At 42.2% G+C, this 26,779-nt stretch overlaps 1 protein-coding gene and 1 long non-coding RNA gene across 12 annotated transcripts in view; one reads left to right on the forward strand and one right to left on the reverse strand.

Annotated features, from left to right (window-relative positions):
* FHOD3 (formin homology 2 domain containing 3) overlaps window positions 1–26,779 on the reverse strand; it is a 490,075-nt gene that overhangs the window by 369,068 nt on the left and 94,228 nt on the right. The gene's annotated exons all lie outside the window — the stretch shown is intronic.
* The window catches only part of LOC116528240, a 26,354-nt gene continuing 681 nt past the window's right edge, over window positions 1,107–26,779 (forward strand). Inside the window, exons 1-2 of the long non-coding RNA XR_004258935.1 lie at window positions 1,107–1,120; window positions 6,212–6,215. This is a non-coding gene — a long non-coding RNA (uncharacterized LOC116528240). The remainder of the gene's footprint in view (window positions 1,121–6,211; window positions 6,216–26,779) is intronic.

Raw genomic sequence — 26,779 nt, forward strand, 5'->3', positions numbered from 1 at the left:
CCTCATTGGTTACTGCTTGAATGAACATTTGATAAATTCAAAAGTATCTCTTTTTTTATCATCTAAGCATAAAAGTTAGAGTTAGTTCAATTTGTGTGTATTTTCCCACACATGACTATCATGTGGCAGGCCATTCTAGTCTATATTTTCATTTTTAAAAATGTTTTAGTTTTTGAAACACACCCAGGAGGACATTGTTTTCAGCTTATTACCAGAATAAGTTCAACCAGAATAGTGAACTTAGTGAAAACTAAAAACAGTTGAAAGGTCCGAGTGCCAATTCTATCAGGACCTGTGACACTCTTTCCCAATGGCCACCACTAGACATTGGCTGAGTCATGGCCAAATTTAACCTCACCATTTGTCTTCTGAGTAAGAGAAGTGTGGCGGTGAAAGAGACAGTGATAAACATCAAAAATCCAGCACTACTGAGGAGTCAACAGCTGAAATGAAAGACTAGCAAGAGATGTCTCCATTTACTATTTAATCTCCTCAGATCATAAGGCTTCCTACTTATTATCCTGCGCTGCCACCAGGCAGTCCCCAATGGTCAGGAAACCACCAAAACGGGCAAGGAATTTATCAAGTATCTAAGTGAATTATAGATAAGCTAAAAGACAATGGCCAAAAACTAGCACTCCCACCTGACCCCTGTCCCAGAAGATGGTTCTTACTTTAGGCAAACACTGCTTTTAGAAAACCCTATAATATGGGAATGAGAAATATTTTAAACCAAATTTCTAGCCGGTATCATCTAAGGGCTGGTTGTTAAACCGGCTGTCCTGAGCCAACAAGGTCTAGCCACATGCAAAGCTATTAGCTTATATAATAGAACCTCATATCCCACAGTCACCTCCCGAGGCAGCAAGCAGACACTGACGCATCAGCGGGTGTGGGCAGGCTGGCACTTAGAAGTTCTTCAGTCATACCAGAAGGGGTGCTACAGTGTCAGGTGGCAAGTGAGAGAGGACACTGCAGATTGGCTCAGATGGAACGATTCGTTTCCTGAGTGTTCACAGCTGGTTTATGACCCCAAGGTTGTAAGTTTTGGCCCACATGACATCTGACTGTATCTGATAGCCACAGACTATATCCTCAACTGCAGCTCATCTGCTAACAAGTGTACACCATCAATTAGTTCAAGAGTGACATGTGCCTGGCACTGTCTCAGAGGCCCGAGAGTGTGTGGACGGATCAGTATGAATCCAGTACAACTATAAGGAATGCCCAGGGCACACTTCCTTCCTTTCCAGGCTCCACGTTCCAAGAGAAGCTCAGCTTCATAAAACAGTTGAGTTCAGGACGAGACAGAAGAGTTAATCAAGTACAACTTAGCAGGGTAGCTGGTTGGGAGGCATCAAATGCCTCCGAATGTCATGTAAGCCAACAGAATATCTTCCTCGAGGAAAAAGGCAAAACCTTTCTCAGCCCTACTTTTAGGTCTGCCCAGTAGACCAGGCTCCAGAGCTAGCACTCCTCAGCAGGCTAACTCCCTGACTCATGGATCTACTCTTCTCGATGTGGAAAGAAAGGCAAAAGAAAGTGCACCTCCTTCCTCTCAGCTGTGTTCCTCCCTGGCCACATGTGGCCACATGAGACAACGCCGGCCCAAGGAATCCCTCCAGTCTCTGAGGTCCATCAGACACACTAACTTACTATTTATAGACGCCCCATTCACCCACTACTTAGGCACTTAAAAGAGCATGGGTTAGTCCCAACCCAGTGTCAGCACAGATGCAGGTTTGCTTTCTGCATTTGCTCTTACAGTAAACCCAAAAATTACAAGTAACAAGTTGTTACAGGGTTCCTATTGAATATCAGCATTCTTTCCTTCCATGGTTTATATAAATTCATGAAAACATGTGTGAAGCATCTGCCTTCTTATTTAAACAGAAATCAAGAGCTAGGATTGCTATGCTGTGGCATTTTATGCTCAAACCCAACAGCTAAATTGGGAGCTCCATCCTGGGGAGGGGCACACTAGAGTTGGGTCATTACAGCTGCCCTGGCCACCAGCTGTCCAAGAGGCCTCCACTTGAACCCAAGAGGAATAGTCAACAACAGAGCAAAGCCAAATAGAGAAAAGTGGAATAATTCCTTTTGCCTGCACAACTCAAAGTCAGATTCCAATGTACCCTCTGGCCAAGGAGAAGACGGCAAATTATAATTATTTTAAAATTCCTTTGAATGCATCCAGTGTTATTTCACATCATTTTCCTTGAATTTGATACTGGGTAAAAATTTAACATGTTTATAGCCAGACCTACTATAAAAGTAGTAAGACCATGATTTTAACATTGTAAGTTCTTTTTAGAACCATACACTGTTTCTACTCTTCCCCTCCTGTGTTAATTCTCCCCAAACAAGACCACTATTTTAGTCTTATTTATGAAAATAAAATTTCCATTTATAGCAAGAACATGCAGATTTTATTTTATTTTTTGAGACAAGGTCTCACCCTCTTGCCCAGGCTGGAATGCAATGGCGCGATCTTGGCTCACTACAACCTCTGCCTCCTAGGCTCAAGCAATCCTCCTACCTCAGCCTTCTGAGTAGCTGGGACTACAGATGCACACCACCACGCCCAGCTAATTTTTTGTATTTTTAGTAGAGACAGCGTTTCACCATATTGCCCAGGCTGGTCTGGAACACCTGGGCTCAAGCAATGCTCCTGACTCTCAGCCTCCCAAAGTGCTGGGGTTATAGTTGTGAGCCACCACACCTGGCAAGAACATGCAGATTTTGATCAAAAGAATTCAACTCATGTCATACAAGAAAAACTGAGGAGCAAAAGTCAACATTTTGCCACATGTCTTCCACACACACTTTCATCATCATATATCTAAAGTCCCATTACCTCAATTTCACGCTAGTACTCCCAAACCTTAAACAGTCTAATTCTTAAATACAAAGTATTCAAACTAATGTGGAATATCTTCAAATTGCTTTTGCAAAACCAACCCATGAGGTTCCTACAAAACTTCAAAGAGAGAATAAAGCATTGTATTCAAAATTTCCACCCCTAAAGTCTTCACTTGGAATTAGACAGACATTCTAAATACTAATCTCTATAAAATCCCTTTTCAGAGTATATGAAAATGTAGAGCTGTTATGGACATCTCTACTCAGATCACCACCACCACTCTGAACCTAATCAGAAATGGTTATGTTTGCCTAAATGGGTTGAAGCCACAGCATTTCCAAATTCCAAATGGTAACCCATCCTGGAAGGGCAAGAGTGTCAGTAAATCAAAGTGAGAACTGACAAGTGTCATTTTTGCTGAGAAAACCAAACACTATGATTGCACTGGGTAATATGCAAAATAATATGCATTAATATGCCTAAGACATTTCCTTCTTGTTAAAAGTAACATTTTCAACCTAAATTTCTTAAATTAGTGGTAACCCTTAATTTAAAACAAAAAGATCTGTAAACCAAAAAAATTTTCCAGGACGGTTAATAGAAGTTGATTAGATGCATTTCAAGGAAATGGAAAGCTGGTAAAAGAAATTAAGTTCAACATTATAATCTTCTCTGAGGCAATTCATTTACTGAGTGACTTAATTGTCTTTCAAATATCTCGGGAGGGGAAGTCAGCTAAAGGCTTCATATGTGCCATTGCCCTTTCTTAATCCCTTGCTAGCTCAGAAATATATGGAAGAGCAATATCAACAACAAAGTGAGTGATTATACAAAGACACTTCTAAGGTATGTGATCTCATAAAATAAAGGCACATGTATACATTCTGATTTCCTACCATTCAACCCAGCAATCCCATTGCTGGGTATATACCCAAAGGAATATAAGTCATTCTATTACAATGACACATGCACACATATGTTCACTGCAGCACTATTCACAATAGCAAAGACATGGACTCAACCTAAATGCCCATGAATGGTAGACTGGATAAAGAAAATATGGTACATATATGCCATGGAATACCATGCAGCCACAATAAAGAATGAGATCATGTCCTTTGCAGGGATATGAATGGAGCTGGAAGCCATTATTCTCAGCAAACTAATGCAGGAACAGAAAACCAAATACCACATGTTCTCACTAATAAGTGGGAGCTAAATGATGAGAACACGTGGACACACAGAACAGAACAACAGACACTGGGGCCTATCAGAGGGTGGATGGTGGGAGGAGGGAGAGGGTCAAGAAAAATAACTAATGAATACTAGACTTAATACCTGAGTAATAAAATAATCTGTACAACAAATCCCTATGACATAAGTTTACCTATATAACAACCTACACATGTACTCCTGAACTTAAAAGTTAAATTTTTTAAATTATAAATATATATAATGTGTATGTATATATATACCAGATAGATCGATCGATTGATCGATCATACCTCTATATATTCTGATTTCCTTCAGTACTTCTCACCCAAGGGTGGGAGTGGTGGGTGAGAATGAACTAGAATTGAAGAAACAGATGCCTTTGCCTTTGAACTGCTTGGAAAAGGGTGACTGGGCTGGCAGGAGGAAGTGCTTGTACACTCTTCTAAGGACACAGAGGTGGCTTGAAGGCAAGGGAGAGGGGACTGCTTTGAAAGGTTTTAAGCAACCACGTATCCCCATCAGATCTGCATTTCAGGAAGATCATCCTGCAAAGCACATGGAGGAAGGGGGAGCTGGCAGAGACTCCATAGAGAGAGTGATGCAAAAGTATAACACAGAGGTGCCAAGAGCCCCAGGGAAAGGTGACAGCAGCTGGAATGGAGAAAGGACTCATAGGTACAACCTCACAAATCAAAATTACATATCCTTAATAAGTAGAAAGTAGAGACTGAACAAAGTAAGTGCTATTGACCCAATGGCTGTGGACGGTGTGCTAATGAGTGGATCATGGCTCACTCAGGCAACTGTGTCTGAGGCACAGGCCACAGCTCCAGGGTGTCAACCAAGATGCCCACGTGACAGGCCTTACGGACTCGTCACACTTCCTAAATGAATGTTCAAGCCACCTTTTCATATTTCAGTGTAATCATAGATGGTTAAGAAATGACACTTATGTATATGATGATACTCAGCTATTTAATGTGCTCCAAATAGATTTGAAAAACAAGTTTGTTTCCAGCTGATTTGAGAGTTAAGCAGTCTGGAAGGGAAAGACAGTCATCTGGTTAGGTCGCCAAACTTCATCAATCAAAGAGACCAAATTTCTCTCTCTCTCTCTTGCAGGGCTGCTTCGGCAGGGAAAGGAAAAATGCCACCCTTATTATGTAGTCTTGGAAAAAGAATCACATGCCAATGGAATGAAAATGTCTGCCTGAAATGAAGAATACAAAGCTGAATGTAGTCCAGAGTTTGGTATTTCTTTTAAGATTTGAGAAACATGCAGATAAATTTAATCCTACTGGAAATGACTTACAGTATGACTTGGGTTTCTGCTAAATATAGATTTACTGCAGCCTGGTAAATTTTAAAACAATCAACCAATTAAGTATTTATTGCCTAAATAAAACCGTTCAAATAAAATGCAGCGGAAGGGGAACCATTTGTCCTCAGTGACAGACCAAATCATGTAATTTAAATTTTAATGGTGTGTGAATAAATCTTTGTATGCTGACAAGGTTTTAAGAATTCACATTTTCTTTTTCAGAACCTCTCTCCTTCCCCTTTCTCTTGCTTTCTGACAGCCTAATCAATTCTCACCCTACACCCTATCTCAGCCTCACTGCTCTCTCCTAAGTGGATTTTGATGATCTGTTGCGAACTATGAAATAAGATCATAAACCTGACAGATATATATGCAAAATATGATTGAACGGACATTAAGAGCAGGCCTCTCCTTTGTGCAAAGTGAATTAGCACTAACCACAGAATTCTTGCAGTGGACTCACCTTTATTCTCCTATGGCCCTAGCCATTGGGGTCTCACCCTACCTCGGCCTGCATGGTCCACGAAAAATGGGCGCTCAGCAGAGGCCTCACACCTCCCCTGAAACACTGTGAAGCCCTCCCAGCCAGGGAACTCAGAAATGGAGGTGCCCAACAATCCTCCCCTGCAATCCCTGCTCGCCAGCCCCCAAACTCACTGTCCCCCAACTCCTGCTAGCCAGGACCCTTGGCTACGGAGGTGTTCATGTCTTGCCCAGGAAAATGGCCAGGAGAAAAGGGGCTCTGCCCACCCACCACAGAGGGTCGGCTAGAAGTCAGACAGCCCTGCAAGAGCCCCTCCTGCTGCCACCAGCCAAGTGATCTCTTGACAGCTTCAATCTGACCTTTGTTAGTTTCCATTCCCTGTGCCCCTAGAAACGCACTGCCACCTGTCTGGAGGGATGCAAGGGTTAAAACTCCTGAAACATCCTACCCAGGCTCAAACCACAGAATATGCTCAATAAACAGTGGGGATGGTGGCTTCTACTGTCGCCACTGTTGCCATCATCATCACAGGCATCACAGCCACCAGGGGCCACGGGCTCATCCCCCAAAGTCCAGCATTTAACTGTCACCAATGAATGATGGGATGAATTGATGTGGGTGGACAAGTGGCTGGGTGACTGGAACCTTCAGGTAAGACAGGAGCTTCTGGTGGCTCACGCCTGTAATCCCAGCACTTTGGGAGGCCGAGGCGGGTGGATCACGAGGTCAAGAGATTGAGACCATCCTGGTCAACATGGTGAAACCCCGTCTCTACTAAAAATACAAAAAATTAGCTGGGCATGGTGGCGCGTGCCTGTAATCCCAGCTACTCAGGAGGCTGAGGCAGGAGAATTGCCTGAACCCAGGAGGCGGAGGTTGCGGTGAGCCGAGATTGCGCCATTGCACTCCAGCCTGGGTAACAAGAGCGAAATCCCTTCTCAAGAACAACAACAAAAAAAAGACAGGAGCTTCTGCGACATGATGGGCAGCAGCTTTCCTTGCTGCCACCTTTGGCTCTAGAACTTACTCTGCTAAATGTAATAATGGATGGAAATGTACACTCCACTCTTACGTGTCCTTTTGCACTCTGGATGAAGTGATGAAGATGAACAGGAAGAGATGAACATCTGAGGTCAGAAGGATTTGGTTTTCAATCTCAACTTTTAATAGGATTTTTATGTTAATGAACTTCACTTTTTTCATCCTAAAACAAAAATAACTTGCTCACTTAGGCTGTCATGAGGAGCAGCTGAGATCACACGCATCCATGCAGCTACTCCTGTGCTTGATACACGATGGGTCCTCAAGGACACAGTCACCTTTCTTTCCATCTTGTTCATCTCTCCTAGCAACTGTCTAACGTGCAAAATAAAGTAGTCCTGCTGAGTTAAATGTGCTCAGCTGAAAAACTGTAAAACCTCAAGTCCTCTTCTGAAACTCTGAAACTCTTCTGTAAACCTTGCTTCTAAGCTCAATTTAAAATAATTTTTGAAAATAAAATTTAAAAATTAAATAGCCAAATCCATAGAGACATAAGGTAGATTAGAAGTTACATGGGCTGGGGGTGAGGGTAGAATGGGAAGTTATTGCTTAATAGTTACAGTTTCTGTTAGGGAAGATGAAAAAGTTTTGAAGATACTTTTTGGTGATGGTTTCACAAAATGATGAATGTATGTAACGACACTGAAATGTACACTTAAAATGGTTAAAAGGGAAATTCTTGTGTTATGTATATTTTACCACACTTAGAAAATGTTTAAGTTATATGTAGAGCATTGTGAATTCTGGAGAATAAGGTCTTTTGATAACTCTAAGTTGTGTGCCTTAGCATTGGCCATGAATGAAGCATATAATAAATCCAGGCTGCCTAACATGGTGGATGCAGCTTTGCTTGATAAAAAGCGATCTGGTGTGAGACAGTCAATCTTAACTCCAAAAGCAACTTGCCATCCACAAGGAAAGCAGTCATGGTCGTGCCAGGCCTGCTGAGCAGCACGGGCATCCTCCTCCCTTCAGCAGGCCTGACCTCAGTTCACAGTCCAAAAAAGAACCCGCTGCCATGTTCCTGGGTTCCAAATCCAGTGTGCCATGCTTTCAACTTTTTTTACTAGAGGAAATAATAAAGAAACCTCTGGGAGGGGCCACAGACTCACAGGGTGTCCAAGTATATATTCTGGAGGCGAAGCTGAACACAGGAAAGACTGAGCTGTACACCTGGAAAATCAGCTCGTTCACCTGGGGAGGTGTGACATCGCTGTCCACCCACCACCAAGACATCTTTTCTTAAGGCTTCTTTTCCCAAACACAACCTGACAACAGCATTGGACTTATGTTGGAAACATAAGGAACAGTCCACCTTCTTGACAAATTTCTAATGCCTATTGCTGAAAACCAGGGTGCCTAAATTAGACAACTGTGTTTCTGGGAAAGGTGCAGTCCTCTGCTCTGGCCCTGCCCGTTGCCAGATCTTCAGTTGTGCCTTTTCGTTGAATGAAGGTTCACCATGTGCCCATAATGGGCAGTGACCCTGTGCAGGCTCCAGGGATACCCTCACAGGCAGGTGTCTAGAATACCCATTCCAAGGCAACAATATGACCTCTGTGAGCTTCCATCCCCTCCCTCTCCTTGCCTCCAGAAACCTACTGCAATGTGCTGCCAGGAAGATGAGAAAATTCTCATATCATTAATTCTTCATTATATATTGGCTTTTCATGCTATTTTCAACATTAGACTTCTATACCTAACATTTTTAACCTTAATTTTATTCAACAGCAAATGTCCTTTAATCAAAACAGAAAAGTCTGAAATGACTGTAGCAAAAAGGATTATGACTTTTATAAAATTGCTTTAAGAGCAAATTCTCTTTACCTTAAGTCTTGCTTTAAGGGAAGAATATGCTCATCTGGGCAACTCTTCTCCAGAATAACTTTTACTTTTACATGGGGAAAATGGCACATATCTTCCTAAGACATATGAATAGCTTTCCCAGCTGTTCAAGAGTAAATCTCATTTTAGACCTTGTCACTTGTCAATCACCCTGATTTTAAGTTATTTGCATTGCAACGACATTTTGGTGTTTTAAAATCAGTATTGTTTTTCCCCTTAGAGTTAGCTATATTTCTATAAATTTTAGTTTAATTTTAAATACTAGAACTAAAGTAGTTTTAATTATCATGGTAAGGAGCTTTTTCTCAAATTGTTCTTCAGATGTGAACATATATACAGAAGGGACTTGCATTCATATGGATTCCCTCACCACACTTGTTCTTGCTAAAGAAAGGGCACTGAATTTGAGCAGCTTTTCAATCCCCTGCAACCCATCCCCTAAGGCAGTGACCCTGAGCATTATTAACTGCCCTCCAGCCCCACCCCTTGCTGCTCAAGTGGGATGGCGGGTTGGAGCGGGGAACAGTTCTGGTTATAATTAGGCGAGCACAGAGCACACTTTACACAAAGGGCTCAAATCCTACTCACCACTCCAGTGATCCATTTGTTGCCCTACAGATGGCCACCAGGAAAAGTCTATTTTCGGAGCCTCGGGTTCAGGCTGAGAGGAGAGGCCAAGGGAGTCGCCATTGCTTAGAGCAGGCACTACCCAAAGGGAGAAAGCCAGTGGGCAAGTCAATCTCCCAAATGGCCAAATGGTGGCCTTGTTTTAGGATCAGAGGCAGGAGAGTGCCAAATGGCACTGGAATAAGTTAGGGTACTTTCATTTTAAAAATAGGAATCAGAATCTTGGTTCTTTACCCTTTTTGAAAATTAGTAACTACAGCATTCTCCTGAGCCAATCAGGCCAGGTGGTGGAGATGAACCCACAGGATCAGTTGCTCTATTTTGTGCTCCAAACATTTTAGATGTGGGCACTCTATATCGAACTGACAAAAATAAAAAACAAATAAGATAATTAACATAAGAAATAAACAAAGTAAAATAAGATGAAAAGAAACCACTGACAAATAGGAACAAAAAGGTGTTTAGAGGCCAGATTTTATCATCTTAAAATTTTATCATCTGCATATTTAACCAGAATGCAATGGTTAAATATCCTTTTATGAATGTTAGTTTCAAATATAGACAGACATGAAATCGATTGATTCCTCATTCAGGATCACATAGTAACAAATGATACCCTTTGAGGGGTTACATTATTTTGATAACTTTCTTTGCAACAGATCCCAAAGAAATTTATAAAAGCACTTAAAAGTTTTAAAAATGAAATTTAAAATGTATTAACATAAAAAAGTGTATTAGGATGGTCTTTTCAACAAATGGTGCTACAACTGGGTATACATATGCAAAAAAATTAGGTTGGACCCCTCCCTCACACTAAATACAAAATGGATCAGAGACCTAAATGTAAGAGCTATAATCACAAAGGTCTTAAAGAAAAATAGAAGTAAACTTCCATTACCTTGGATTAGGCAATGATTTCTTAGCTATAAAACTAAAATTACAAGCAAAAAGAAGAAAAAAACTGGGTAAATTAGACTTCATCAAAATTAAAAATTTTCTGCTTAAAAGAACATCATCAAAAACACAAAAAGGCAACCCACAGAATAGGAGAAAGTATTTGCAAAGCATGTATCTGACAGGGGACTTGTATCCAGAACATATAAAGAACTCTTGAAAAATTTAACAGAAAAAAAGGCAAATAACCTAATTTTTTCACTGGCCAATGATTTGAAGAACATTTCTCCAAAGATGAAATACAAATACCCAATAAGAACATGAGAAGTTGTTCAATGGCATTAGCCACATGGGAAATGCAAATCAAAATCACACTAAGATGTCATTTCAAACCCACTAAAACAGCCATAATCAACGAGATAGACAAAAACAAATTCTTGGTAAGAATTTGTTGGTAAGAATTGGTAAGAATGTGGAAAAACTGGAACCCTCACACATTACCAGTGGGAATGTGAATGGGGCAGCTGCTTTGGAAAATAATGTGGCAGTTCCTTAAAACGCTAAATGTGAGTTACTAACTGATTTAACCATCCCATTCTAGGCAGGTTTTCATATAGCACAGGCAACATAAAAACACACTTCAACACAAAAATTTATATACATAAATGTTCATACAGCATTATTTATAATAGACAAAAAGTAGAAACAACTCAAACGTCCATCTGGTGGTGAATGGACAAACAACATGTCTTGTATTCGTACAATGGAATATTAGCCAGGAAAAGAAATGACATACCAATAAATACAACATGGATGAACCTTGAGAAGTCATGCTAAACAAATGAAGCCAGACACAAAAGGCTATATATGATTTCATTTAAAATGAAATGTCTAGAATAGGCAAATCCGCAGAGACAGAAAGTAGATTCCTGGCTACCAGGGGTTGGAGAGGCTGGGGGGAAACTGGTGTGACTGTGAACAGGTGTGGAGTTTCTTTTGAGGATGATGAAAATGTCCTAAAATTGTGGTGATGGTAGCATAACTCTGTGACAATATTAAACACCACTGAATCAGACACTTTAGGTGAGTGAACTGTATAGTATATAAATTACAGCTCATAAAGCCCTTTAAAAAAATGTAAGAGGTTACACTTATGGTAGGTTCACAGCACCATGATAGGCATGGGGCACCCGGGCAACACCCTGTCCTCTGATCATCTCCCCTCATGGGCATTACTGCCCTGACTGTTTTCTCCAACAGAAACATCAGATCAGCAGAGGCCTTCAGGGCAGAGGGGACGGTTAAGAGTGGAACGAGCCACCGAGAAACCACCTTCAGGGCAGTGCTTCTTCTGCAAGCTGCCACTGTGCTGCCAGAGCAGCCACCCCAGCCACACCCCCAGAGCGCTGGGCCCAAAGCTCTAGCTTTTCCACAGACCAAAGTCTGGATCTGATAGTCAACCCTAAAGACTCACAGCAAACTACATCTTCTTTATTCATTCACTAAACATTTACTGAGCACCTACTATATACCAGGCCCTGAAATGGGCATAATGCTTGACACTGAGAACATAGACATGAGAGAAAAGGCCAACAGGCTCTGAGCCCCCGCAGAGGGGCAAGTGAGTCAACAGTAACACATGAAGACTCCTGGGAACACAAACCCTGAGCTCCCAGACCAGAGAGATGAAATAAAGGTTTGCTGGGGGAAGGAACACTGAGTTGAATAGTGCAAGACAATGCGGCGCTAGGCAGGTGAGGAAGGCGAGGAAGGGTGATCAGACATGACAGTCAACGGCATGGATGATGAGCTTCTGCTGCCTCTTAGAACTCACAGACTGTGAGTCTTAGAAGAACTGTTCTTTTCTCTATGTAGATATCACGTCTGCATGCTTCAGACCAGCAGCTTAATTCCTACAAGGCAGGTGCTGAAGGAGATGAGCATGCCCCTTTGCCCTGCTAAAGGAGAATTACCCTCAAGAAGGTTTCCCTTGGTCAGTGGAGGATGGTGGTTCTGGTGGTCTCCTCCTGGAAAGGAAGGAATTCACCAGGCTGCAAGGGTCAGCCTGGTCAGAAGCACTGGTGTGGGAGTCCAAAGGCTGCAGTTCAAGTCTTTGTCCTGCCTTTAACCTGTGGAGTCACTGACGGTCTCAGACCCAGCTCCCCAGCACAGGGAGTGAGCAGAGTCAGGAGACCCTCCCCACAATAGCAATGAGGGATTCCACCACCTGGCCAACCTATCGCCATTGCCTCAGTCATCGCTCACACACTTCTTACTTACATAGCCGTAAATCAACCCTTTCATGGCAGAGTCCTGTGGCCCACCTGCTCCTGGGAGGTGATCCACCATGTGCTCCGGGCTTTGCTCCCAGGCACAAGACATCCTCGGGCTTCCCTTAATGGACACCATTTAGCCTTGGCCAGATCCCAATGCTTCTACCCCGGCTCCTTCCTGCCAACTCCTTGGCTGTGCTTGTGCCTATCACTGGCTGCCCAACCGTTGCTCCAAGTAACCACTGGCACTATGTCCTGCTACAGGCCAACTCACTACAGTGGTCTTTGGCTTCATTCCTTGGTGACGGTGCCACCTCTGTTTGCCAAGAATTCTCTGGAAGGCGTCTTCCTACCTGCTGCCATGAGAGAGCCCTTCCCCTGTACCTGCCATGCTCTTCACACCTCCTTCGGCTCCCCTTTAACACCCATCAGCCTGGCCCAAACTGCTGCTGTCTCAGGGCATTAACCCCTTACCTTCTCAAACACCCCTCCCTGTAGGGCCTGTAGATCTGCCCACCAATGCAGGACCTGTCCTACACACACCGCTGAGACTGTGTCTCACCAGGCTGATGGGCACTCCTCTTTGTGACCAAGACCATCGTAGGGATTCCACATTACTATCGCCACATTCTTGCGTACACTTCAACATTTTGTTTCCTCCAAAGCTGACCTTAATAATTAACAAGTAAATTCTGTTATTAATTTCAAAAACTGGTGAATGGGCAGGACAGAGGATTCATGCGAATGTGGCTCCTGGAGAAGGTGTCATCCAGTGTAGCCCCAAGGGCTCTGGAAGGTGCTCTCAGGGGCACAGGGGTCTCCTCCCACAGGAAGTTGAGCAGCTAAGGCCAAATGCTCCTCAGCCGCAGCTAAACAGTTCCAGTATCATCTACCTACCTTACATCTCTGTTCCCCTTAAGATATCATATGAAAAAGGATCACGCAGCTTGAAAAGTATTTAACAATCATTGATCTTCTCCCAGTGCTCACTCAATTTGCCACAGCCCTACCAGTATTATTGTAAGTATCACTATTTTTCAGATGCTGACACTGAGGCACAGAAGTTAAGTAGAATACTCAAAGTCCCAACTATTGGGTGGCAGAACCAGGATTCAAACCCAAGCAGCTCAGGAGTTCACACTCTGTGTCGTACCCTACATTGGATGGATTCATGTAGGGTGTCTGCAGAAGCTCACAGCAGAGTTTAGAGAAGCAGCCTAACATATGGGAAAATGTGTCTCTGAAATCAGACTTCAATTCAAATTCTTACTCCATCACTTATGTTCAAGTCTTTGATATCTGGGAATCTTTTTGAACCTGTTTTCTTATCTATGAAATGGATAAGAAAACAATATTTTGTTTTCTTATCCATTTCATAGATAAGAAAACAAGCCTATTTTGCAAGCCTGTTGGACTTGGGTTAAAGTGAAATAGTGAATGTGAGGGTCATAGCAAGGTGTGGAGCCCCTGGCAGATGTGTACCTGAAGCAGCAAGGCTGTTACCACCATCATTAGTGCTCACAAGCACCAGCAGAGAACAGGGGCACACTGGTGGGGAAACATACATTGGGGTGGGGTCAATGAATTGAGCAAAAAGAGAATTTGTAAAGTAGTACCTTTTAATTTGGTTGCAGGTTGGAATCACCCAAAAAAGCTTTGTGGTCTTATAAAGGCCCCTCAAGCCTACTCTACATTTGCCTGTTTAAAAAGCTTCATTGGGCTTGGCGCAGTAGCTTATGCCTGTAATCCCAGTACTTTGGGAGGCCGAGGCAGGTGGATCACCTGAGGTCAAGAGTTCAAGACTAGCTTGCCCAACATGGTGAAACCTGTCTCTACTAAACATACAAAAAATTAGCCAGGTGTGGTAGTGGGTGCCTGTAATCCCAGCTACTTAGGAGGCTGAGGCAGGGGAATCACTTGAACTCAGGAGGCAGAGCTTGCAGTGAGCTGAGATAGCGCCACTGCACTCCAGCCGGGGTGACAAAAGTAAATAAATGTCCATTTAAAAAAAAAAAAAAAAAAAGCTTCACAGGTGACTCTGGACCACATTCCTATGTGCTGGGAAAAGGGGAGTAAGAGTACTACTTGGAGGAGGAAACTGAGAGGTGAGCAAAGACAGACAGGGAAAGCAGAGGGTAGGAGTCACATCGTTAACATTGGTCAGTTGGTCCAGACACATGATGTGATTACACTGCATACTAACGGACCCTGAAGCCCTCCTCTGTGCACAGCACTGGACTCAGGCATAAACTTACCCCACAGCAGGCACAGAAGTAGGTGCACCTAGTCAATGTTTACTGGAGGGTGGGTGGGTAAGTAGGCGGACAGATAGGTGACATGGCAAGCCAGGTGAGAACATGAACACACACGTGGTCTGATCACACACAGAGAGTACTTTAGTGGGGCCTGCCATTAATATGGGCCTCCTGCCAACAGCCTCTTCTCTTTACCAACTCATGAAAGTGATTTATAGACTGTTCTGACTCAAGCTGCCAGCCAGAATATGTGCTATCAATAACTCCAAAATTCTTCAATAACTTTCCAAATACGAGAGCTCCCAGTCCCTAAGGGCAGCTCATCTTAGATCAAATTCATTCATTCCAAGGTGAGGAGGACTGATAGGCTAGTAGAGGCAGATTTTCAAAAAGAGTTTACTAACCCAAACGCAGGTCCTTTAAATGTCCACCTGTAAAAGGTATTTGCATCCCTCTCTCCCCACCAAAAAGTCCCAACACCAATGTGCCATCCTCATTCCCACACGTGACAAGGCTGTTTTGAGACCCATGTAGAAACTCTGAGAGGAAAACTCTTACAAAGCTATAAAATCTAGCTCTTAAAAACATAAGACTAATAAAACACGGCAAGAGAACCAGTATATTTGTGAGCTGTCTGGCTCAGCTCAAATCAGTATCTCTGTGGCAGGCCACATTTCAGCAGCTCTATTTGTAGCAGCAATGCCTATTAAATGCCATATCAGTGTGACAGGTGACCCAGCACCAGCATGATGAGCATTCCATGAACACTGGTCCCCATTTCTCATTCACTCTAAAAGCATTTGCAGGTGCCACCTAGCTTTAAAAAAAAAAAAAAACAGAGAAGGCCACAATGTGAACTTAGTACAGATCAAAGCTCATCAAAGTTCACACTACTGAAATGAATTTGGCACCTCACCATTATCAAAAACCTACTAAGTGCTTAGCATTGATGGGTACAGACCACTGAGCAGCTGATTCAACTTCTGGAACCCGCAGGCAAACTTGAAATACCACGTTTTAAATAGAAATAGAGCCTTGCTTCATTTAACCAACAAAGGGGGAAGAAAAGGAAAATAATTATTATGCAATTCCCAGTATATATGAACCTTACAGCCACAAACAAGACATATTCCTCCAAGTAGACAAGAATCACATCTGTTCCATATTTTGGCATGTTCACAGTCATATAAACATGTCCTCACAGCTGGGTCTTTGGGAAACTTATGAAGCATAAATTCTTTGTTCATCCTGAGTTCTATAAAGATTGGTCCTTAGCTTTATTCCATTTCTGGGTTTTGTTGTTGTGTCCCATTTCCACCCCATTTTACATATTGAAAAAATCCTACCTTGAGATGTCACACATCCATAAGTTAATGTAGGCCAAAAAATAAAAACTTGAAAATTTAAATTGCATCCTGTAAGCCTTCCAAGACCATCAGTTTGGCTTATATGAACCTGACACTTACCTCTACCTCCAAAGAAAGTGGAAAGGGAAAAGGAATATATCCATAGCTTTAAAATGTGATTTGATCTTTGAACGAAATCCTTCTGCAATTGTAAATTTTTTAAATATAACTAGACAAATTGGTGGAATTGAGCCTCTTCATCACTTCCATTTAATTACCCAGTGCCATGAGTGTCGTGAGGCCCATTTTACAGCTGCACAAATGCAGGCCTGGAGAAATCAAAGAAAACAGCTACTAAATGGGAGAGACAGGAATTTAACCCTGATCTTTCAGCCACATGTTTATTGCTCTTTCTACCTGATGGGAGCTGATGTTTTATAAATAAGGAATGAATAGTAATGACTCACAAAAGCCAGAATATGAAGAGAGCATTAGCGGCATTATCATTTATTAGCTCATTGGTTTCATATCTAAGTATAAATGTGTAACTGATGTTATACTTCCTCTAGTGATTGCTAACTAAAAGGACCGAAAAAAGTTCGAGACGAAAGCTAGAAGCACTCACAGTCACACCATCAGAACAGCAAGCATGGCAGCATCAGATCCCGGGATGGAGGAACAATACCACAGGCACAAAACTGCTCAGCTACCCAGTGCATTTGCCTTGAGCCCCCCAATAGCCACTGAACTGGGTGCAAGAGAATTGCAGGAACTGACAACTCAGGCCTTGGCATCACCTAGGTGCATGTCAGAAATTCAGGATCTCAGGCCCCACCCAAGACCTACCAAATCCAGATCCCCAGGTGATACGCCTGCACACTGGCATTTGAAAATCTGCCCTGTAGGCACTTGGAACCCAGTTTGGGGTCAGGCCATATGTAAACATACTATTCAACAGCAACAACTTGCCTCCTTTTAGGTGTCAGCTGCTGGGCCAAATCTTTCCCACTTTCACTTCATTTAATTCCCTTATCAACTCCATAAGGAGAACACTAAAATCCCTGATTTATGGATAAGGAAGCAGACACCTGGAGAGGTCACTTGAGGTCACAGAGCAGCAAGAGGCCAGGTCTGGATGTGAACCAACACCCCAGGGGGTATGTCACCAACGCCCCAAGCAGGCAACACCTCAGCAGATGGCTGACCTGGGGCTGTCTGTCCAGAAGAGCTTGTGGAATGAGAAAGTCCCTACAGGACAGCAGGGCAAGAGGCAGGAAAGCTCAGGAGGTCAGGGAGGACTGGGCCAATGGCCAGCACTGCCCAAACTTTCAGGGAGCAGATTGCAGGAGGGGAGAGAGGAGAATGTAAGTTACCTAAACCAAGGAAGTTCAGTTTCTGCCTCTGTATGCAGGGGATATCGAAACCTCCCTGCTAATGAGTTAGAAATATGATCCCATAAGTATTTAAGTAAAGCCTTCACACAGAGAAAGGCCTCAGCTATGGATACCCCAAGGGCACTGGGGCTTGCCTTAGCTCAGCGCTTCTCAGCCCTGGCCACCTGGTAGGATCACCTGGAAAAACTTTTAAAGGACACCGATGCCCACTCTACCTCCAGCAAGTCAGATCCCACTGGGCTGCCACAGGGTCCAGGCACCAGTTCTTTTTAGAAATTGCTCAGGTATCCCAACACATTTTCTAATATTCCCACCTTAAAATGAAATGTCTTTGATAGTTGCTGGCCAGACTCTAGAACAATTTCTAATGAAATCTGTAATTGCTTGGCCAACCTTTCCTTATGATTTTATATTTTTGTGGTTTTTTACTAAAATCTCCAGTGTTTTTATGATGACTAAGAGGTGAAACTCTGCATGGAGTATATTTGCTTGGGGAAGATCAACAGTAAGATCCCTAAGTGATCAGTTCCATTCTGAGAGCAGGTATGGGTAAAGTAACCCCGGCACACGGGAGGACTTCTTAGGCTCCAATCTTAGTAGGTGGCACAGAAGGAAGACTTGCCACTCAGCTTGCAGATAATGTCAGAAATATTTCTTTAAAAGTAGGAAGAGAATTAGGGGACTTTGTGAACTAACATGTTTTTTTCATTCTACTCTACACCCCTGATATGCATGCAGATTCACCTTAAGCAATGTCTGACTTTATTCTACCAGTATCATTCCAATAGGTGAGTGGGAGGGGGGCAGGGAAGCTGCAGAGGACAGAACACACCCTAGGCCAGTACCCTAGGGGAGAGAGGAGGGAGACACTCCCAACTTCCCTCAACTAGTCTGGGGCTTTCCTGCCTGGACTGGGGCCTGCTCCAGCTCTGGTCTTAGAGGATTTTCGCGGAGCAAGATTCTGCACCCTGCACCCCACGGCCCCTTCCCAACAAAACCGTCCTCGAAGATTTTCACTTCATTGTCATGACTTAGCAACGTCTAACCAAGGAGAACTTTCCTACAGCCTTGCCAGCTTGAGTGTCTAACTTGCGTCACCATTGGCCACAGCTCTAGCCCAGGCAAACATGCCTCTCAGCAGATGTGAAACAAAAGATGCCACTATGCGTAAACCTTTGGTTTTCTGCAGCTGATGGAAACTCACTGTGGTTCTAGTTCAGATAATCTGAAAAGTGGAACATATTTGTTAAGGCCTTAAAATTCAGAAAGATATAAAATTCCACTCCGCACAAAGCATTTTGTGGCATAAAGGAAGGGAAAGGCTCAAAAGGATGACACAATGTCACATCAAACAAGCAGCAATGGATGTCAGGGAAAGAGCACCGGACTAAAGCCGTGAACAGTGGACTGTAGTCCTGACCTGGCAATTGCTAGCTGTGTGACCTTGAACATGTCTCTTTTCCCCTCTGGGGCGTTTTCATATGTGTGTGTGTATATATATATATATACACATACATACACATATATGTATGTGTGTGTGTAACTGCATATTATATATGACTAAAAATATACATAATTTTTACATTTCATATTACATACTAGGATAAAAATATATAATATGTATTTCACACATACATTATATATTTTAAAATACCCCAGAGAGGTAGCAGCACGGATTATGTGCACATAAGGGATATAGATCAAGATGAGCACTTGGGTTCTTTGCTGTAGTCAGCATTTTAATCTATAATGAGCCAGTTCTGCTCAAGAAGGCCTCTTTGCTGCCGTGATGAAAAGAAGAACAAGAGGCAATCAGCCTTCCTCACCCCTGGAGCTTCAAGCCCAGCCAACTCAGTACTTCTCTCCCATCTTGCCTGCCTCAAAGGCCACTGCTCCCTGTTGGCTTCTCCTGTTCTTAGGGCTATAATTGAACCATCACAACTTCAAAAGCACCACATTTAAAAGTTTCCTGCCTTAAAAACAAAAGGGAATTTTTAAAAAGAATATATGTAAGAGAAGTGAAGACATATGTCTACATAAACGCTTATATACAAAGGTTCATTAGAGCATTATTTGTAACAGCCAAAAAGCAAAAACACAGAGGATATAAGCAGCCTCTCTGTGTAACTTACATATTTCCACTTGCAAATCAATAAATTGGTAAAATGACCCTTCAGGTCTGCTTAGCCAGTAATTATGGCCACCCTGTGCTATATACCACATGCGGCAAAGAACGTGAGGGCCAGATTAAGCACTGTCCTCACAGTTTCCAACAGGTGATATCTCAGAACACTTTTACTTCCTTGATTGCATCTGATCCTCCTAAAAGCCCAGAGCACAAAATGTTGTTGTGCCTGTTTTATACATCGGGAAAGTGAGTCTCAGAGAGGTACAGTGACCTAACCAAAGCCACATACTAGCTACAGCTGATACGAAGAGCAAGAACCTGGGAATCAGCTTCTTGGTCTAGTGCTCTCTGAAGACACCTACCCACCCCTCCTTCATATGCTCTTGGCAATTGACAAAAGCATCCTTGCCAATGACAGGCTGTCTTAGTCCCTTCAGGCTGCTATAACAAAATACCTTAGACTGGGTAATTCATAAATAATAGAAATTTATTGCATACTGTTCTGAAGGTTGGGAAGGCCAAGATCAAGGTAACAGCAGATTCAGTGTCTGGTGAGGTCTCGTTCCTCAAAGGTAGCACTGTGTGTGTGTCTTCATAGGGTAGGAAGCGTAAGGAGTTCACAAGCTTCCTTGGGCCTCTTCCATAAGAAGATACGAATTCTATGCATGAGGGTGGAACTTCACCTCCCAAAGCCCCTACCTTTTAATACCAGTGCTTTGGTGATTAGGTTTCATCATATCTGGGGAGACACCAATATTCAGACCATAGCACAGGTCATGCATCACATCCTGCAAAATGCTGGCCAAACTGCTCCTTCTCCCTAACTAGAGTCCAATGGCTCCCTGGAATGCAACAGTGATCCACCCCACCCTCCAGAGCAACAGGTCTGCCTTACACTTTCACATAAAAGGCACAGAGACTGAAGCCAGCACCTGACACTTTCCTCCATCTTTCTTCTATAACTCTCCTTCCTCAATATCAAATGTCTCCACCATTCTGATCCTTCTTTTCTTTTTTTTTTTTTTTTTTTCTTTTTCACGGAGTCTCACTCTGTCACCAAGCTAGAGAGCAATGGCACAAACTTGGATCACTACCACCTCCACCACCAGGTTCAAGTGATTCTCTTGCCTCAGCCTCCCAAGAAGCTGGCACTACAGGTATGCGCCACCATGCCCAGCTAATTTTTGTATTTTTAGTAGAGCCAGGGTTTCACCATGTTGGCCAGGATGGTCTCGATCTCTTGACTGTGACCTGCCCACCTCCACCTCCCAAAGTGCTGGGATTACAGGTGTGAGCCACCATGCCAGGCCCCACCATCATGATCCTTCTTTTCTTTTGCAACCACTTACTCTGCTTCCAGGATGGGTCCTCTCCTCCTCTGTCCATGGAGAGAAAAGGAGGATGCTATCCCAAAGGAGATGGCTGTGGATACACACTCCCTGGCTGCCTTTGATTAGGCCTCTGCTGCCAGCCTCCATCCCTGTCCCAAAGCAAGTCCTGCTCTCAGCTCTGGTGGATCCAGTGAGTGAGAAGAGCCCCACCCTCTTGGTCCCTTCCCCAGGCCACAGCTCCCACTGCCCCAGTCTCATAGAGGACTCCCTCAAATCAATCAGAGTCTCCTCAGATCACTCATGATTCACCTGGTTCACCCAAAGGTCTAGGGAAAATTCAGCCTCTGGGTGGGGTCTGGGATTCTGCATTTCCAACCAGGTAATGCCAATACTGCTGGCCTGGGGACCACACTGAGTGGAAAGTCCTAGAGGTCTCCAATGAAGATCTTTAGGGAAAGGGGTGGACAGGAACCAATTGGACTAAGAAGAAAACTGTCCTCCCCATTGAGAAGACAAACAGGCTAGAACAGTGTTTCTATGTTTTTTTTGAGGGGGGTACAATTTATTGGAGTAATTACTTTTTTCACTATATAATTATTTTTAAGGTCTTGCTTAAATACTGAGCTCTTCTAGAATATAAAATTATCAATTATTCAAAAGCATGTTTCATTTCCAGTTCATTTTCTTCCATGGCTCTATAAGTGTACAAAAGTAAACCTTGGACACTAATTAAAATTATCCATAAACTCTACTGTTGAGAATCAGAGCTGGAGAAATACATTTCAGTTCATAGAAAGATGTGTGGCATTTGAGAGGTGACAGACATCTGCAGCCAGGATCCGCACCTCACACCTGCTTCCTGTCCAGCTTTCAGGAACATTCCTACATTTTTATTTTCTCTCGGTGACTGAAGAAACTCCATGATTCAGAAGGGGCAAAGTTAAATTCTGCCTGAGCCCTCAGGCCTGGCCTGTTGGACCATCAGCTGTCTAGCGCCACTAAATTCAAAACTGTCCTCTAATTGTGTCCTTGCTTGGTCTTCCTCCCAGCAAGATGGGAGCTCAGAGCACCTTCCTGGCAGTGGCCATAGACAGTTAATCCTGAATTCCCAGCAACAGCTTTCTATAAGGTTCTGAGACCAGACAAACCTTCTATAGCAGGGTCATCAAGACTAAATGTGGAGCAAGAAGAAAAGGTGGGGGGTGGGCTAGAAGGGCCTAGAGCATCCCTGAGCATAATAAGGCTGGCCAAGCCAGCAAGGTGCACGTCCTGAGCCCTAAGGGCAGCCTTGGGTAAAGAAAATGCCTTCAGGAGCCACTTCCCCAAGGCTACCCACCAAGAGGGGAGCTCTGAGATAAGAAGGGGACCCCAAAGACAGACTGCTACAGGAGCCTCCAACACATCTGCTGAGACTATAGAATTCTTTCCCACAGTTCCTTCATGAGAAACGCTGCGTGAAGGAACTTCTAGATGGCACAACAAAAGACACACATAACGTGTGTGTGGACACCTGGGATTATCCACATCAGAAAACTCAAATATGTGTCCAGTCATACCCAAGTGAGACAGCTCACAGTCCCATAGGTGCAGGCTGGGAAGGGCAAGGCCCTGCATGGCCTCATTCAGAGCTGAAATAATGAGTCCCAGCCTGCCCCAGATGCTTGCGTCCTTGGGACAAATGAACAGGACACTGAAGTTGGGCCAGGACAGCAATCTGGGGCCATGGAAAGAAGAAGCACATGACCTGCACCCTCCAGTGCTCCATTCTCAATGCCAAGGAATGTGATGGGCCTGTTTTCAGAACAGCAGTGTCCCCTTCCTGGAAGAGTGGCGTAGATCTCTGTTTGCTTGGTGTCAGATACAAAGCCCCCAAACTCTCCTGCAATACCAGAAAATGGGCTGCTTTGGACAAATAAGTCCTAGATTACAATCATCTCACACTGTCTCCCAGGAGAATGAGTTCAAAGCCAGTCTCAACACCAGTCAGACCAAAAGACAGGAAATCCCAACTTTTCCACATGCTACACATTTATCTCCTCAGATCCCCCCATCCCTGTCTATACCTCCCTCCTCACAACACACTGAAATGTACCCAAAAGAATCCCTTTAGAGGGGCTCACAGACAAAGTCACAGACACACAATGCACCTGCACCACGGGAAACAGGCAGACTTTTACGTATTTTGGTAAATGGGAACTTGGAACACAGGTTGAAGAGAACACTAAGCACATGAGAGTGAGTGGGATTACACTGGCCACTGGCTTAAAGCTGTGCCAAAGCATGCACAGGGCACCAACCACATAGCGGGCACCCACTGGCCCTGGATTGTTCCTGCTGTGCCCTGACCATCCTAATGGAACAAACCATTGAGGCTACACAACAGCTCCACTCCCCTCAGGCTCTGAGCACCCACTGCAACTGGAATCCTAACCAATATTGAATGCCTGCATTTTCTCTCTGAAAAACACAATGGCTATAGAATTACAACATGATCCAGCAACTCCATTCTTGGGTATATATCCAAAAGAATTGAAAGCAGGTTATTACCACACCTAAAAAACAGCATCTCAGGAAGTATTGCCAGAAAGGCAGGAAGGAGAAACATTTCTCTTACCTACCACTACTGCCAAGACTAAAGATCTGCACTGAGACGTCACCAGCATCCCAAGATATGGTGCAAATAAAATAGTTCAATTCATAGTACTGAATTGTTTTCATTCATAGAACAGCATAAATGTAATGAGAAAAATATGTTAAGATTAAAATCATACTCAAAATATCCTTTTAACTTCCTGCATATTTATTTGCATTTGTGTTCAAGCACACAGCAGGAAAACCCCATTCATTTCTGGGTTGCCTATTCCAATGTCCACTCTCTCCTTACTAGAAGAACCCCAGTGTCTCTTTGGGTAGCCTACTAGCCAGATAAAACAATTCAGTTCCGTGACTCCTTAGTAGCTACTTCTAGCCACATGACTAAATTCAGTCCAGTAAGATGTAAACAGAAATGTTTCAGGAAACTTCGAGAAAGCCTCTTAAGAGCATAAGAAAAGCCCTTCATCAGCCCCCACCCTCCTTTCTGCTGCCTAGAATGCAGAAGTAATGACTAGAATTCAAGCAGTCATCCTGCTCCCCCTGGAATTACCATACTAACTCTACAGTGCAGACCCCTAGTCTTCTAATTTGACATGATAGGAAAGGGCACTTCTATCTTGAAGGCATTTCCTATTCTTTGGGGAATTCATTACATAAAAATAAACTGAATTCTAAGTAACGATTTTTAGGAAATTATCTTAAAGATCACCAATGAAGAGAAGATTCTATAAAGATGGAGGCAGTGGTATACTGTTTGAATCTTTATAAAAATCTACATTAAAAATGCAACAATTAATGGGTAAAGAGTATATGGAGTCTCTATACTAGTTCTTACCACTGTGTGTGAATCTCAAAATACAGTTTTTTAGTATCTAAAACACATTCTTTAAAAAATCCACCAGAAAGCAAAACAAAAACACCGTTAACAATATTTACACTAAAATAAAAAATGTCAAAATACAAATGAGTAAAAGCAAATTCTACAAACACTAAAATAAAAGGGGATAAGGACAAACCACCATCAACCTGAGACACGCATGTTATTATTATCTGTTCAGCAGAGAGTAGAGGGAAACAATGAGACATCTGAAAGACCTGAGAACAGGAGAAGCCAAAATAATGAGCAGATATACACTGGAGAGTATATTAGGCCCATTTGAGAACAGCAGCTGAAACTGAGAGGGGTATTCACCAATCCAGCACTAGGCAAGTCAACAGTCCCATGGTTTAGACTAAATGATCTGCAGCAATCTAGCTTCTATGAATTCTTAAAACTGGCCCCCAGGGCTTACTTCCAGGATAGGAGAAACTACTAGGAGTGGAATCAAAACTGAGAAATACTGGAACTGTAATATAAAGAAAAGAAATGCTCAAAATAAAAGTGAGAGACAAAAATAGAGACAAGAAATCTCAGAATGCAATCAGTCATGTTTCTAAACCCCATACTAAAACAATAGATTAAAATGCTCTGTGAAGTTAAAAAAAAAAAAAAATGTGAACCAAGCCTCCTTCTAAAAGTTCAAGAAAACTGATTTCATATAAAAATGAGCAACATAAAAGTATCAAGGTCAAATTTCATACATAATTATTATAAGAAAAGAGAGAATTAGGAGTTGAATAACATCTGTACAGACAATGAAAGCATGTCAAAAAGTCATACCTAAAGTGCCTAAAATCATACCTAAATTGTACCTAAAGTCATACCTAAAATCAAATTTATAACCTAATTTTCCAAAACTAGGTTATAAATGAGATGATACAAGCTAAGAAAGAACATAAATCAAAATTAGAAAAAAAATGAAATGAACAGAACTCAGGACTATCACTTGGATTTACTTCAAATAAATGAAAAGTCATTTGGGAAATGACAAACTAGAAGGAACACAAAAGTAAATAAACACAATAATAATAATGCTTCAAGAGATGCAGAAAGTTAAAGGGGGACATTTTTTCAAATCAAAAAGAAATAACAAAAATGACTCAAGAGAAATAGAATCACTGCAGGTAGGCAAAGAAGATCTAACACACAGCTAACAGGGGTCCCTGAAACAAGGTGAACCAAAACAAAGGAATCGAATATTGAAAACTATAATACAAGAAAATGTTCTTAAAATTGTATATATAATTTGAAACTACATAAAAGAGCCCCCTATGTATCTGAGAATACTGACCCAGAAAGTCCTACACCAAGACACATTCTAATTACTGGATTTTACAGAAAAAAAAAAAATATTTTAGGCATCTAAGCAAAAATAACAAATGACATAAAAGCTTATCATCATCAGACTTTTCAAAAGTAATACTTTACATACACAAAAATGCAGTAACAAGGACATAAAATGTTGGCAAAGGATATTATACATAGCAAAAATCTTATAAAGTGTACCAATAAACTGTTAACATGCAAAACCTGAGCCCTTTTTAAAGAATCTACTAGAAGGAGGGACCTCAAATTTTTTCTGACTCCTTAACTTCTTCAACTTATTTAGGATCCCCAAGAGCTGTGTTTTTGTGGGTAACATCTACAAACAAATTACCTCTTAGAAGTTGAAACAGAAATTTTTAATTCTTTATGAATTAATCAAAAATAGCAAACTCAGTATATGCTAATGTATGTATAACATATTTTCAAAAAATAACTATTTTTCCAAACAAAAATAAATCGTAAGAGTAATATTGCTTTTATTTTTGAAAATCCCTTTAACATTTCTCTTAGTAACAGCCAGACTCACATATCTGCTATACACTTAATTTGTTATGATATCACAAGTCACAGAGCTTCTGGAAAACTCATCTGTGCACTCATGTGAGAATGAGAGATGGTAATAAATTAAAGGAAAATACCCTCTTAGAATTATTATGAAAACATTTTTTTTTTACCTCAAAGACTCCCTAACTCAAGAATGAGTTTCGAACACAAAATGACTAGAAAAATATCAACATAAAGATTGATGGTGAACTTTCACCCCAAAGGAATCTGCAGAACTAAGAGAAAATGACAGCTAACATGAAGTGAGTATAGTTACAATGGCTATGCAATCTGACAATGTAGATAAAGATATTTTTAAATGAGAAGGGCAAATACAAAAAAAAAAAAAAAAAAAAAAAAAAATTAGTTATATTTTTGTTGGCAGTTTGGTTATTTTTTATTTTTATTACTACTGTGT

Source organism: Sapajus apella, unplaced genomic scaffold (genome assembly GCF_009761245.1).
Source record: "Sapajus apella isolate SASKATOON/1434 unplaced genomic scaffold, GSC_monkey_1.0 scaffold57, whole genome shotgun sequence".
In the NCBI taxonomy this organism is placed as follows: Eukaryota; Metazoa; Chordata; class Mammalia; order Primates; family Cebidae; genus Sapajus; species Sapajus apella.